Source organism: Aythya marila (assembly GCF_965140915.1).
Source record: "Aythya marila genome assembly, chromosome: 7".
NCBI classification, from domain to species: domain Eukaryota; kingdom Metazoa; phylum Chordata; class Aves; order Anseriformes; family Anatidae; genus Aythya; species Aythya marila.
The window spans coordinates 37358468-37372870 of NC_139048.1; the positions used below are offsets into that span (position 1 = coordinate 37358468).

General features: G+C 35.1%; 1 protein-coding gene across 1 annotated transcript in view; it reads right to left on the reverse strand.

The window, feature by feature from the left end:
- GRID1 (glutamate ionotropic receptor delta type subunit 1) overlaps positions 1–14403 on the reverse strand; it is a gene marked incomplete at its 5' end in the record, with an annotated part of 538355 nt that overhangs the window by 147033 nt on the left and 376919 nt on the right. The gene's annotated exons all lie outside the window — the stretch shown is intronic.

Here is a 14403-nt window from a genome sequence, read left to right on the forward strand (position 1 = left end):
CTCAAAAAGCCCAGGAAAATACAAAGTATTAATTGTTATAGAACATAACAAAAATAAAGGGGTGATGTATAGAATTACATACCTTGGATCCATCTCAGGTAATAAAATAAAAAAATTAATCCATGACTGGTCAACCACTAATTAAGAATACAATGAATGCTAGCTTTGATTCATTTGCAGAATATAAGAACTGTTTGGGTTGTATTTCTTTAACAAGCTTACTCTTAAGATTCATCAAGAGAAATTATTGATACAAATTCTTCAAGTAGTTCTACTTAATGAGTAATTCCACTTAGAACTATACAATGTTTGATTTTTTTTAATAGAAATTTTATATGTACTTGGGTGAAAAAAACAGTGAATAGATTAATGAAAGGTTAACTCCCCTTGCCTTACCCTTATGCTAAATGTGATAAGAAATGTGGAATAAGTTAAATGGCACATGTTAATCAAAAAGGCTAGTTTATCTACTGGTGCCTTTTAGTAATATGCACTGTGTAATTATAAAGTATTGAGGCAAACTCAGAGATAGTCAAAGATACTTTATACCACACAACCCTTAGCATTGGCCTGCCCAACTTAAGGGTCTTACTGGATTCACACCAGGTGTAACAATCTCTTAAAGCAGCATTTGCTAAGATACTTCTCACCATTTGCACATTCAAAAAAATAAAAATAAAAATAAAAATAAAAATAAAAATAAAAATAAAAATAAAAATAAAAATTACTCACCAGAGCAATGTATATCCGTGACACCCTATAAGGCATGTGAAGGCTACAGTTTACAAGGGTGAAACAGAAATCTGCACATTCAGAAATACGCTTAGAAATACCATGTTGCAGAAAATAAATAAATAATAATATTAAAAAAAAAAAGCAGTAGCTAGAAGTACTTTTACTGGGTGCACGTGTATTTAAGCAAAATATATGCTGAAATTAATACATACAATTTTAATCTCCTTGACCTTTCCATATTTCATTTTTAACCTTGAGCAGGTGATTCAATATCCAAATATTTGATTGCCCAAAATAAAAGATGTTATTAATGCTTCCTTAGATCATAAAGCTGCTGTGTGGGTAAAATTTATTAATGTTTCTATGGCTCAGAAACTACCAAGGCAAAACCCAGAAAAGTACACAAGATGCAGGTACATTTTTACATTTTCAGGGGTACAAAATTCTCATTTAAAATATAAAGCTAGAAACCTTAAAAAAAGACTTAATGCACATATACACGCACCAATAAATAAATAAACAAACAAATAAATAAATAAATAAAATGGGATAAAAAAAGCTTTGTCTTTGGCAACTGAAAGAGTCAGGAAATTTTTATGTATAAAAGTTAAGAGTGTATGACTCATGTTATGATTTGCCTAATAAATTCTCCATGAAATTGTACCTTGGTATAACGTGGTAACTATCCATCACTAACAGAAACCGATCACCTGGTAGCATCTGAAGGTTGTTCAGAAGGGTCACAGAAGACTGAAAATCCACAGCCACTCTTGCTCCAAGAAAAAAGTAAGACCAAACAGAAGAAAGGAGGAACCTGAACTGTGAAAACAGCTGCACGAAGCTGAACTGCTTGTGGATAGAAATCATCTGAAGGGAGTTGCAACTCACTGCAGATGATTTCTAATGGGTAAAGGATAATGCATTTAGAATACCTGAATACCAGTGAGTCTGGACCTCGATAAAATTCAGAGTTATGACTTAGTTGATGCTAACTTCAGATCCTGCATAGTGAAAGTGAGTGTCAGGGTATGAACAAGAGGCAAGTATAGATAAGGTCTGTCTCTGAAGCTTACATGTGTGGGGATGGAATTGTTGTGTTTAAACGTTGCCTAAACCAAACAAAAACATCTAGGCACAAATTAAGAATGAAAATCATCAAAACTGATGTCTGGATTGGTGCAAAACAGCTCCTACTAACAAAAGAAGATATACCTCAAAATTTGTTTCATGTTGAAAATGAGAAATTAAACTTCTCTAACTTATTTGCATCGAGGATACATCTCCAGGACCTCAGAATAACCAACACCAGAAAGACAACTCCACCTCTTGCCATGGGCCTGGAGCAACCAGCTCTGACTGGAAGGAAATGGCTGCTCTCGCTTTCACAGATCACAACTGCCATCCGGGACCTGGAGCACATGCCTAATAATGGCTTTGTCAAAACCGGTACATTTCTCACAATATCTCACTTTTAACAAAACAACCAGCTCAACCCATCATCTTTCCAATGGCTAGTAACAACAGGTGAAAGCAACTGTAAAGGACTAGCAGTACTGTCTCTTTGTCCCCTTCTTCTGCTTCCAAATGTCTCCTCAGCATTTACCCAACTGCAATATTTCATTTTGAAAGGACACCTTACAGAGCAGACTGTCAGAATGAACACTTGTGAGCTTCCTCAGCTATGAAGCTTGTATTCAGAAATGGGTTTGCAGTCTTTTTTTCAGTGGTATTTGGGATTCTGGATGTTCCAATAACAGCCATTCATTTAAAGCTATATGTGTGCAAAGAGATTTTTATAAGGATGAAAGCTGAAAAATGTAATAAAGGATCTCTCAAAAATCCAGCATATTCAAAATGTACATCCTCCAACACTGTGCTAAAATATTCACATGAAAAGGTTGCTCATAAGGATTACCAAAAAAGAAAGTGTTCACAGAAAACTTAAGAACACTTGAAAAATCTTCTAGAGATGAACTGATATATATTGAACTAGAATCTGAACAAGTTGTTCTTTGACAATCGGAATACACAAATACCCTTAGAATTTATTCATGGCAGGAAATGAAAACAGATCTTTTGTATTCCCCTACAAACTTGGCAGCATGTATCTATAGCCAGTTCACACTTGACTGACTTCAGAGCTGATCCAAAGCTCAGATTCCTTCCAGCACTTGCTAATGTGCTTTAAAGAAAAATTTAATATCCCACAATTAAGCTTGTACACAGACATAATGTCTGAGATCTGAAAGTGACAGGATAAACAGATTTTTTTGATATGTTATATAATGGCAGCTCATTAGGATCACTTACAGGTTAATTTTGAAAAAAAAAAAAAATCTGCAAACCACCTGGTTTGCATTAAAAGCATGTAGATAACACACAGAATCCTAGATTCAGGATGCCTCAGCATTCTGGCATCAAGCAAAAAAAAATGAGTAGGGCTGACAATCCCTAAAACTTATGTTTGGATACATTATCTTGAAGTGGAGAAAAACTGTGTGACTTTTCAAAAAAAAAAAAAAAAAGGACTCAAACTCAGCACAGTGGCTGGTGGCTAAGTACTTTTTGAATAAGGCCTATGAGTATTTATACTTTATGAGAGTTTTAGTATTTTCTACCTTTCTGATTGCTACTCCGAAACAGATGCATTATTGAAATTGCAAGACCAGGGAAAACTTTGTGCTTGATTGCTCAGATGTATAAATGAATACAGGTATTATCTGTTTATTTATGCATATATATCAATGTATTTCTCCACATATATGTACTCTTGCGTTGTAAAAGCTTTGGTGGGGAGCAACAGAGAACTAATTACAGTGAATATTTTGCCTTCTAGAGATAAACTGCCCCAAGTTATGTTCTGGTATTAAGTCATCTGTTTATTTGTTTATTTTTACTTTTTTTCATTATTCTCTGAATTCTTTAGTTCTTCTTTATTTGAATATCCCTAATTTTGGCTTTTACTCCATTACACCATTGTAACAAATTTGCAAGTAAATGCAAACACTCTAGGGTAATATTTGGAAATCTCTATTAATGGCAGGCATGAACATCAACACTGACATCTCCATACAATAGTGATCCATACAAAGCGCTCTGTTCAACGTTTTAGAGCTCTATTACTTTCTGTTAATTGGTGTGGCAGGAGAAGACCTTCCTCTTTGTTCGCCTAAAGTATGGAAACATAAAAATCAAAACTCAAACTGAAAAGCTGTTCCTTCAGCAAAGACTTGTTCCAGACCACAGAGGAAGATAAAAAAAGTGCTAGCTACAGAGGGTTATAACAGCATCTCACTCACATTATCAGACAGAAGGGGAAAAAATTACCTTGATTTTGACGTATGAAAATGAAAATTATCAGTATGAGAGCAGAAAGTGTTTCTCCAGTATAACATTCGCAATTTTAAACAAAAACCTTCCTCTAAGTATGAGCTCTTGCTCTTCTTCAAATCTACAACTTATTTGTGTTTATCATTAACAAAAGGAATCATCCAGCCTGATTTTTTGGCAGAAAATCCTTCCAAGAATTTAATGCATCTCACAGAATACACATTTTCTTTGAATAAAAAAAAAAAAAAAAAAAGGAAGAATAGATAAATTACATGGATATACATTATGCCTTTAATATTTTGACAAAATGTAACTTCATTTCACTCATGAAAATAGGCTTAGGGAAATAGCATGATAAAATTCATGTAACATATGGACCTTCTCACATCTGACACTAGATCAAATTCAGTCTAGGTTTCTAATGACAATTTATTACACATCCAGTATGATGGGATTTTCATTGTCTGAAATTATACAAAGTCAGATTCTGAGGATAAATGTCCACAGTTTAATGTATTTGTAAGTCATATACAAGGAGCAGCTGAATAGAGTCTGGGTATGAAGGCTTACTGCAAGACTAGATAGCAACTGTGGGTTGTTTTACAGGGAAAAAAAGGAAATCCAGTCAATAAGAATCTTCGTAAAGCATTTTCTGTGAACCTCCAGTACTGTATCTCAGTGCAGTGGTACTTGGGACCATTTCAGCTCACAAATATAGCTGGACCTAACTCACTGATTTCAGTGGGAGCAATGTATGTTTAAATGGATTGAAGCAATACCTCTCCCAGTTACTCCTCTCTGTACAGTCAATGCCAAAGAAGTAAAAGGCAATGCCAAATCTGAATATGAATATCCTTCTAGTTCCACTGCCATATGGTAGCCAGAGGTCCTCACTCATTAACATCATTCTACCAGGATAACCAATCTCTGTTGGTGGCTGTGGAGCATTTTTAAAAATTGAATTCTTTGAGATGGAACAGAATTTTATGCTATTGGGTGACACAGCTTCCAGACTCTTGTGCTATCTCATTATGAAGCAAGATTGCCAGTTTTCTGATGGACACCGAGAGTTTTGTGGGCATCCTGGAAGGGCTCTGCATTTCTATGGACTTATGGAAATTCAGAACAGTAACAATAGAGCCAGGCAAAAATGCAAAGTGGAAAGAGATGGAATATGTTTCCATGTTCAAACGCAGCCAGTATTGGACACATGAAGAATAGTAATAATTTCTAATTGAAAGTATTGCTGGTTTTGTTCGTTTGTTAAGTTTTGTTTGTTTTTACCACATCCTTCCTAAGGTCTTAAAAATAGTCACTTCAAAGTACCAATTTCTGACCCATACAACATTTGCTTTAAAAAAGAAATAATATTCAGTTGGAATGGCAGTGTAAATGCCTTTTGGTCTTAACTGCCCAGCTCTTTTTTGAGCAGAAAAGAATGTCCTTTCACTTAAACAGCAAGGGGGAACTTTTCAAAAGACTATTCAGGAAAATATCACTAATGACTCACCATATTAAACCTCTTGCAAAACCAAGGAGATTTTTGTGAAGTGCAATTAGCTTTTTGATGCATTTCATGCAGTCCTAAGATACTACGATTCCAATACTTTCCTTTTTATAAGTAATTTTCATGAAATGGTCATTACTGTCAACCTGAACATCCCGTGTCATCAGGTGACTAAGGCACAGTCCCTTACAGATATCTCTACTGCACACAACACCACTTAATGACTTTTTGTTTAGGTAATAAAGCTAAATGTGGTAATGAGCAACATTTTATTTCCAACAACATTTTTTTCCATCTTTAGAAACATTAAAGTCTTTCTTTCTCATGCACTTCTGAGAGATTTATCTCAGCTAACTTTAGGTGTATAAAATTACGTGCCTAATCCAAGCAGCTCACTAGAATACCAAATCAATAGAAACAGATATGCAGCTCCAGAGTAATACATCCTATTCAAGATAGGTTTAGTGAATCATACTTTGAAGGTGTCTTTCAATTACAGAAGAAACCTAGATGAGCTTAGAGAAGTCCACCCTATTATAGATTGTTCCTTGTTTGTCCAGGCCTGTAGCTCTGAGATGCTCCAACCAAGAGCAGCAGGTTGGCATGCCATGATGCTGTGACTGGCCCAACAATGAAGGGATGGGGTTGTGCTGGGAGTTTAGAGCCTCAGCCATGTCCGTCAGCACTGGCACTGAAACCATTAGGTTAGCCACAGCAGCAAAGCAGTAGTGATGCCAAAGCCTGCTTTGTCTATGCCAAATCCACCTTTCACAGTGCGTGTAGTCACAGAGGGGCAACAGAAGGGCATGGAAGGAATATACTGCTCTCAGAAACAGCATCTGACATCCCTCCCATTTTGCTTTTCTGATAGCAATAGAAGCAATAAGCATAGTTCTCCAAAACTCATTACATTTTGGCTCGTTTTCCTTTTTCCACTTTCAATCGCAGGACCGTCTGGCTCCATGTTGCAGCCCCTAGGTCACAGAATCAGTAAAAAACAAAGGAGCAGTGTTAACAGAAGGCAAGAAGCCCAACACCAGGGAGTTTCTAGAAGGGCTCACAATATAGAGGCCAAATAGTCTCTTTAAAATAGCAACAAAATGTGAAGACCATTTAGAAGAGATATTTGTGTACTTCCATAAGACACAGTAGAAAAATCTGTGACTCATCTTCAAATACTGAGAATTAGTTATTGTTGAAGTGAAGATATGATTAAAAAAAATAATAAAAAACCTGCCCATTTTGTGATTTCACAAAGTGGACAGCTTTTCATTACACAATGTTTTCCTGGGTGTGAATCACACTATCAAGAAACAACTGCGGTATGAGTCATACAATGGAGATCTCAGTGTAATTCATTTTTTGTAACTGTCTGCACTGTAAAACATACCATAAGAAATACAGGCCCGTCTGCCTGAACCATACAGAAGTGCCAGCCATGCCCTTGACCCAGCAAAGCTCTTAAGCACATGATTAATTCTTAGTTGTCTCTCACTCCTGTTTCTGAAAATGTCTCTCCTCTTCAGCTAAACACATGCTTGAGTATTTTCCTGAACAAGAATCCACATTTTTAATTTAAATTCCTGATTTTATATAATTATGTATTAATATAGCACCAAATAAATATATATGTATAATCTGAAAAGATGATTTTTAAATCTTTTAAACCGTAAATGCTTACTAAACACTGACTTAAATTTAACGGTACCGTATTGTGTAATTCAAAGGCTCTATACTTACTGACATAAAATACATCCACTTATGAATATAAAATTAAACAGCTATTAAAGGGAAACAGCCTAGGGGAAAATAAATAATATTGTAAATAAAGCAAAACATATTAATCAAAACTAAGGAACAAGGAATCTTAGAGGTATTTTAAAAAGTTCCAACATTAAAATGACACTAAATGCAACAAAGCTAGCAGTAGTTGGAAGGGTACTGTGAAAGTTGATTGCTTCTTGTCCCTCCGGATCAACATATCCTTGCCTTTCACATTGCAATGTTTCCTCAGTTTTCCTCATTTCCTCAACCATCTCCGCAAATTCAGAAGGGTCTCAAAATAGATGCTTCCAAAGTTTTATTTGGATGAGGTGTTATTTGTTTATTTATTTATTTTCACTATGACGCAATAAATAAAAGTGAATCAGGGTTGGACCCGATGATCTTTAGAGGTCCCTTCCAACCCCCATAGTTCTGTGATTCTGTGATTCTGTGATATCATACCATATATGTAGGTAATGTTGGTATTAACATCAAAATTTGATGTGGTAATACAGTGTAAGCCCCAAAAGAAAATACCCTCTTGCAAAATTGGATTAAAGGTGCTATATGACACTATAATTTCTCTCCATATACAGGTCCTTACAGTATCTTTTTCTGCCAGCAAGAAAGTAGATAGTTGGGGATTTCATAACCTATATGCTACTATGCTACTGACTAAAAGGAAACTTCTGATATAAAAGAGAACAACTTTGACTGTGACTCATGACATATCTGTAATACAATGCTTTTTTTTTTTTTTTTTTTTTTTTTCCTGCCATATAATATGCTCATAAAATAGAAAATGTATAACTAGTATACCATTTAAATATATTGACATTTCTCCTGCAGGACACCTCATTTAGGAAATTTTAATAAGTAATAAATCTCTGAATTTCTTTTTCCTTTTCCCACAATTCTCTCATATTTTGAGAATAACTCTAGAAGGCAAAGGCTACCTGATTTACTCCTAGTATAATAGTGGTAGAACTCTTGCCTCACACAAGTTAAAAAACACCTTACTTTTCAGAAAAAAAATTGCTGAAGATGACAGAAGATGGTTTTGTTATGTATTATAACAAATATAAAATGTTTCCTTTATATACCGCTTTAAAATGCTTAGTCATTTCTACAATGTCATACAGTACATGGCTTTTGTGACTGAGAAAGTCTGTTCTTTATACATGAACATATATATCTTTTACATCTGGCATGGCAAATTATATACCACTATAATTTCCTGTGTTTAAATGCTTTTGGTTAGAGTTCAATGAATAATAGGTTTTTTTTTTTTTGTTTGTTTGTTTGTTTGTTTGTTTTTGTTTTGGTAAAGAAGTTGAAAAATGCATAAAACCTTGTTTCAATTAGATTTAAACAGACTTTTTAATTTATTTTTTTTTCCACAAAATTATTTCTTACAAAAATTAAAAATACAATTTAGTGTCAACTGAAAGAAAAAGTCATTCAAACCAAACTTTGTGTCCTAAAATATACCTTCATTTAACAAGATGCTGGTTTGAAATGAGATAGAAGTCCAAATACTGCATTTAGAAAATGCCAAAACATTTCCTTTTCTCTGAAACAGTGTTTTATTCTGAAATGACCAATAATGCCTGTGTTATATGCAGGGGGTAGACTGAGAAATGGCTGGAGCTAGTGCTTCAGTAGAGTTTTGTCTTTGGCTTAGCTACAGCTAACGCATAAATTAAAATCACCATAAGGGTTCGCCAAGCAGCTTACAACAGGGCTTTGGAAAGTGAGATAAATCCCTTCTGTTCCTTTCCCATCTCTGTTTGGGCTGAATGTAGTGTCAGAGCATAATATTGGAGTACAAACTGCATTAGGAAAGAGTGAAGGCATCATTATAAAGGTATTTTATATTTCTTCATTATAGTAGACTGGGGCAACTTCTCATAACTCTGAAGTGATTTTTTGTTCAAATTTGATCACTAAACAAGGGATTTCTGGCACAACCTTTTAGCCCCCAGCAAAGCTACAAGTTATGCCCACAGCCGAGGACCTCCTATAGCAGTGTCATTTTTCAGGGCACTGATCAAAATACCACCAAGTAGTAACTTTTCTGAGGGTAGAGCTTATTAGCATGCAGTTTTTCCTCTGAAGTTGCTTTTAATTGATGCCAATGTTACTGGGCTCAGCATCTTTATTCAGTAGTTGTATGCATTGTGTATTTGTTCTTCAGTGGGTTTGGTCACATCTGGAACCACTCCACCAAAGCAAAGAGAGTTTCACCATGGCAAGCTCAGGGGTCTCTCTCAGTCAAATGGGACACCACAGCAGCGTGGAATTTTAAGGCTTAATAACCTACATTTCATTAGATGGTGTGAAAAAAAGCATTTGAAAAATGCCTTGTATTAAGTCTCATATGCAGCATTCAGCTCTTGAAACTTTGGAGAAAAGGATAATTAATAGAAATTTTCTATCATTAATTTTTTGGAGTGCATACCTCTATCAATTCTTATCAGAGAGGCTGAAAACTAAAAATGTGGTAACACGAGGCGTAAGAATTAGATATCAAGGCCCATACAGGCCACAACAGGATAAAGAGGGACAAGAAATCTTGAATTGGGTCAGGATTTCACTGCTTTATCCCCCCTTCCCAATATTCCCGTTGTACATTTTGGTGCAAATTAGTTAATTGCTAAACAAGAAAATTTGCTAAAAGTAGCCAGAATGGAGATATTTTTAATGGCCAGCTTTCATTTTCTCCTCGTTGTTTAAGCATCTCTTGCCAGATTTGAATTTCCAGTGCTGATACCTCATTAGACTAAGAACTTCAAGGAGAAAAAGCAAATTGCAGGATAAAAACATACAGCTATTTGACCCATTTATTATTACAGTTTTCAGTCATAAATATCAATGATCTGGAAGAGAAGAAAACAGGTTCCACTACTGTTGGCTCTGCACTAGAAGTGATTGATTCTTTTGGAGAAAAACTTACCAGGAGCTTTCTCTTTATTACTGCCATAGATCTTCTCTCCTATACAACTCTTTAATGAAGGCATAATATAATGCACACTTCTAAAACTCTGCATAAGGGCTTCTCACCTGCTGGGTTTCATTTGAGAACCCTAGACTAACTGTTAATAAGCAATAGCAAGTAAATATTTGCTCTTGTGCATGTTTGCCCTACGTTCCACTTGCACTCGTGCAAAGCCTTTAATAATTGCCAGGGATCAAATGTCACTATTCAATCCCCAACTTATTTAAAACTGGCGGTCTTAGATATCTTCATTGTCTTCCTTCAAACAAAGCTTTAAAATGCTGTGAATCTATTCCCTTCCCAAGAGTTGCTATAACTCAACATTCTGCCTCAAGCATGAAAGAAAAGAAACCAAACCTTTAAAAATGTAGATCCTCTAAAGAGAGCATTTTCTCTAGTAACAAACAAACAAAAAAATCTGTTCATCTGTAACAGAGAGAATAATTTTGTGGTATCATTGAATATATACAAATTAGAAATTAATATTTAGCACGTTTATTGCACCTGAAATGTGAGACTCGAGAAGATTTACAAAATTTCATAACTAAAGCTGAAGCCATGACTTTTTAACTTATATTAAAAATATGATTTACTTTAATGACTCTTCCTCCCAGTAATGTATTCCCAGCATTATTTCTGTGGTAGATGAAACCCTAACATTTCTGCAATGTCAGAAGCTTTCTTTTGGTGCCCAGAACAGGCAGAGTTACAATTCATGTCTACGTAAAAACAATGACTATTTAAGTGCTTCTGAATCCATTTGGATTTCTTTGCTGAAAGATATGATAGCCAAGGCAGTAGCTGTCAAAAGTAAAAGAAAGCAAGAGGATTAAACGAAGGTATAATAAAAGAGCAAGGCAATGATTCTTTTTACTCAGTTGTGTCTTGGGATGCTCTCTTGTAAACATCAGGTATATTAAAAAAAGGAAAACTTGTTCTAAACAGGTCATGCAGGACACCAGCAGAAAGAAGAGATATGCTCTTTAACTTAAAGCTAAGTTCTACTCTGCTGGAAGTTTAAAAATTACTGCTCTTGCTGCTGGACACTCTACCAGTTGCCAAGATCCTTGCCAAATTCTTATGAGCAAAGATTCCAACTGATATATAACTGCTAGCAAAATTTTACTACCCATATTTTCAATGAGGAGTTCAAAAAGTTATATATATCTAAAATTATCCTTCACATAGCTGAGTGATATGTCTTAATGCTTTACTACTTTACTGCAGCAAATATAAAATTAAGTATTCATTGAGTAATTTTTAAGAGGCTGTGTTAGTAGGACTTTGTCACTGTGCATCACACACAAATCAAACTACAGTGCTGAATTTGTGGGTTTTAGTTCTGCTTAAACACCAGATCAGAAAATGAAAAACAATTCTTTCCTAGAAAAAATAATTGTGTAGTTATATTTTATATATACACCCAGTATGATTACAAAATACATGTTCCACACATAACTTTTAAATCACAAGGAACTAGCTATTTTCCAAATGTATATGGCCAAAGAATTGAATAATTACATACTTTTGACAGGCTGCTGGAATATGCAAAAAGTAAAAAATTTCTAGACATTGGAGACAAAACTTTTGTTGGGACTACATTGTATTTCTACACTCCAATCACTTTAATTACCTCCCTTGATACAATTAGACTTGTTTTGTTACTTTCCTATCTGACATGGAAGTTGAATTTAAATTTACTTTTCCCATTTCTTAAGTTTTGTGTATTTATCATTTTTCTAAAAAAGTAACAACTAGTTTTAAGAGGGATTATTTAGTAAATGTTAAAACAAGTAGTTTGATTATTTTTCCAGCAAGACATTATTCAAAAAGAACGACCTAAGAGTTTCAGCTTTAATTTAATGACAGCTTGATGAAAAAAATTCACATCAGAATGTTGTCCTCCATCTCTAGCATTGCACTCAGTGCTGCTGATTCCCACTAGGTTGCTCTCGAAATTGTTTAATGCTTGAATTCTTTGAGATTCAAAGCCTTGAAATATTTTGTTGAAAACCTCTGCACAAGTGCCAAGTTCATTATTTTGCACACAGTATGGGATGAATTACTTGTTTTAGCAGGTATGAGCAAATACAGGTACATGAAGGCAGATCAGCAAAGGCACACATCAAGAAATTTTTGTCCTAAGCAGAAGATTCATGCAGATTTGTAAGGTCCTATTTGTGATAAGAACAAATAGACACTCAAATTGTCTAATTTCCTTCAAACCTTATGAAAAGTCCTTCATGCCAGTTCTGAGCAGCTGTAGCCCACTCCTCATGAAGGGTGCTGAGCAACACCCTCTTGAAAGTAAAAGTCTAAGTTCCAGAATTTCCTTCATATTACTTTTCCAGGAGATCACTTTTAACTCCAGATGAATATTCATCTGGGTCACAGCCCAAATTAGACAATTCTTCAAATTATAAAAGCAACCACCTTAACAGAGACAAGAGTTATTTTGTAGTGCTTCTGCTCTCATCCAAATGGAGGTAACTCAATTTAACTACACAAGGAGGGTGTGACTTATGGTGGTGACAGATACGATAACTACTGAGTCCCACGTGAACTGATCAAATAACAAAAATAAAGAACATATATTCTTTTTGCAATCTGGAGAGATTACAGCACTGCAGCATCAGTATCGATGAAGTTGCTGATAAAGAAGCATCTCCTCTCCTGTCAGAAGAGGTTCCTTTTTCTCTTCTGTTTGCTGTGAGAAACATCATGTCACCAAATGAAAAATATGAAAGATTATCTCCTAAGCTTACCAAAATGACAGATCCGTCTCACAGTCAGGCAGTTCTGATTTATCAGATCAGGAAAAAAAAAAAAAAAAAAAAAAAAAAAAAAAAAAAAAAAAGAGAGAGAGAGAAGAAAAAAGGAAGCTTTTTTGAAAGGGCATTATTTTATCTGCACGTCACTTATATGCATCTATGAAGTTTGGTATGTTTCTAGTTACACACACCTTTCTGAACTGCAAAGAGAATGAGGTTAAAAAAAAATCCTCTGTCTGAGAAAGATGTTTCTTTTACAGTTGACTCTAGAGAACAGCATTTGAAATGGAGATGCTGGGAAAGCCACGCTGTCAGGGACAGCACGATGCAACAAACTTGTGCAAATGGAATCTCTAGAGGATAAAAACAACCACCACCTACTAATTCCCTTCTCTTTGCCTCTCCTCCCCCTTCATACACACACTAATTTGAGATTCTTTTATGATAAAACAACTCAGAGTAATTCCAAGATAGTGAAACATGAGTCCAGACTGAACATCATCATGTTAAACACAAAAAAACAAGCGTAAGCATAATAAATTAGAAAATACACAGAGGAAGAAAAATTCCACTGCAGGGATCTAGCAGTTGTAATACTAAACTGAAGAACCTAGATTCCTGCTAGAAAGGGAGTCATTCCTCAACATTATCTGCTAATGTTGCAGCTACAGATGAGAGATTATTAAAAAGCTGCCTGGCTGATGGCCTGACTAACACAGCATCCAAAACACAAGCAAATGTATCAGCTGCACCACAAACCATACATCTTCACAACTACCACTCTAAAAATGCCCTAATACAGTTAAATCACATTCAGCAAAGAAAATGTCTACAAACAGGCTGCAAATATGACTCTGGTAAATGGAAATATACTGGCCTTATATTGTGCAGAGGGTGTAGATAGTTTTTTTTTTTTTTTTTTTTAAGAAAAAAAGAAAAGTTTATTAAAATGAAATAGGACAGTCATTCACTCAAATTCTGCAGTGTCTAGCCTAGTGAAGAGCCCAATCTTGCAAGTGATTCTAAGTGCTTTTGCAAAGTAAATGCTAAATAACATTTACTTTACTTTGGAGACTTATGACTCATACTCCACCTCCAACAATCCTTGGTTTCTGTTACAATTAGAAAATACTGTTTGTTTTCATGGTAGTGCCTAGAGACCCTATTCTCTGGCACAAGGCACCACAGGAGTACATGGATGACCTTTTTAGTGTAAGATCACTGAAAGTGCTCTAAAAATAGAAATAGCAATTTTTCTCTCTACCACTTCTCAGATGGAACATAAGTAGCACAATAAG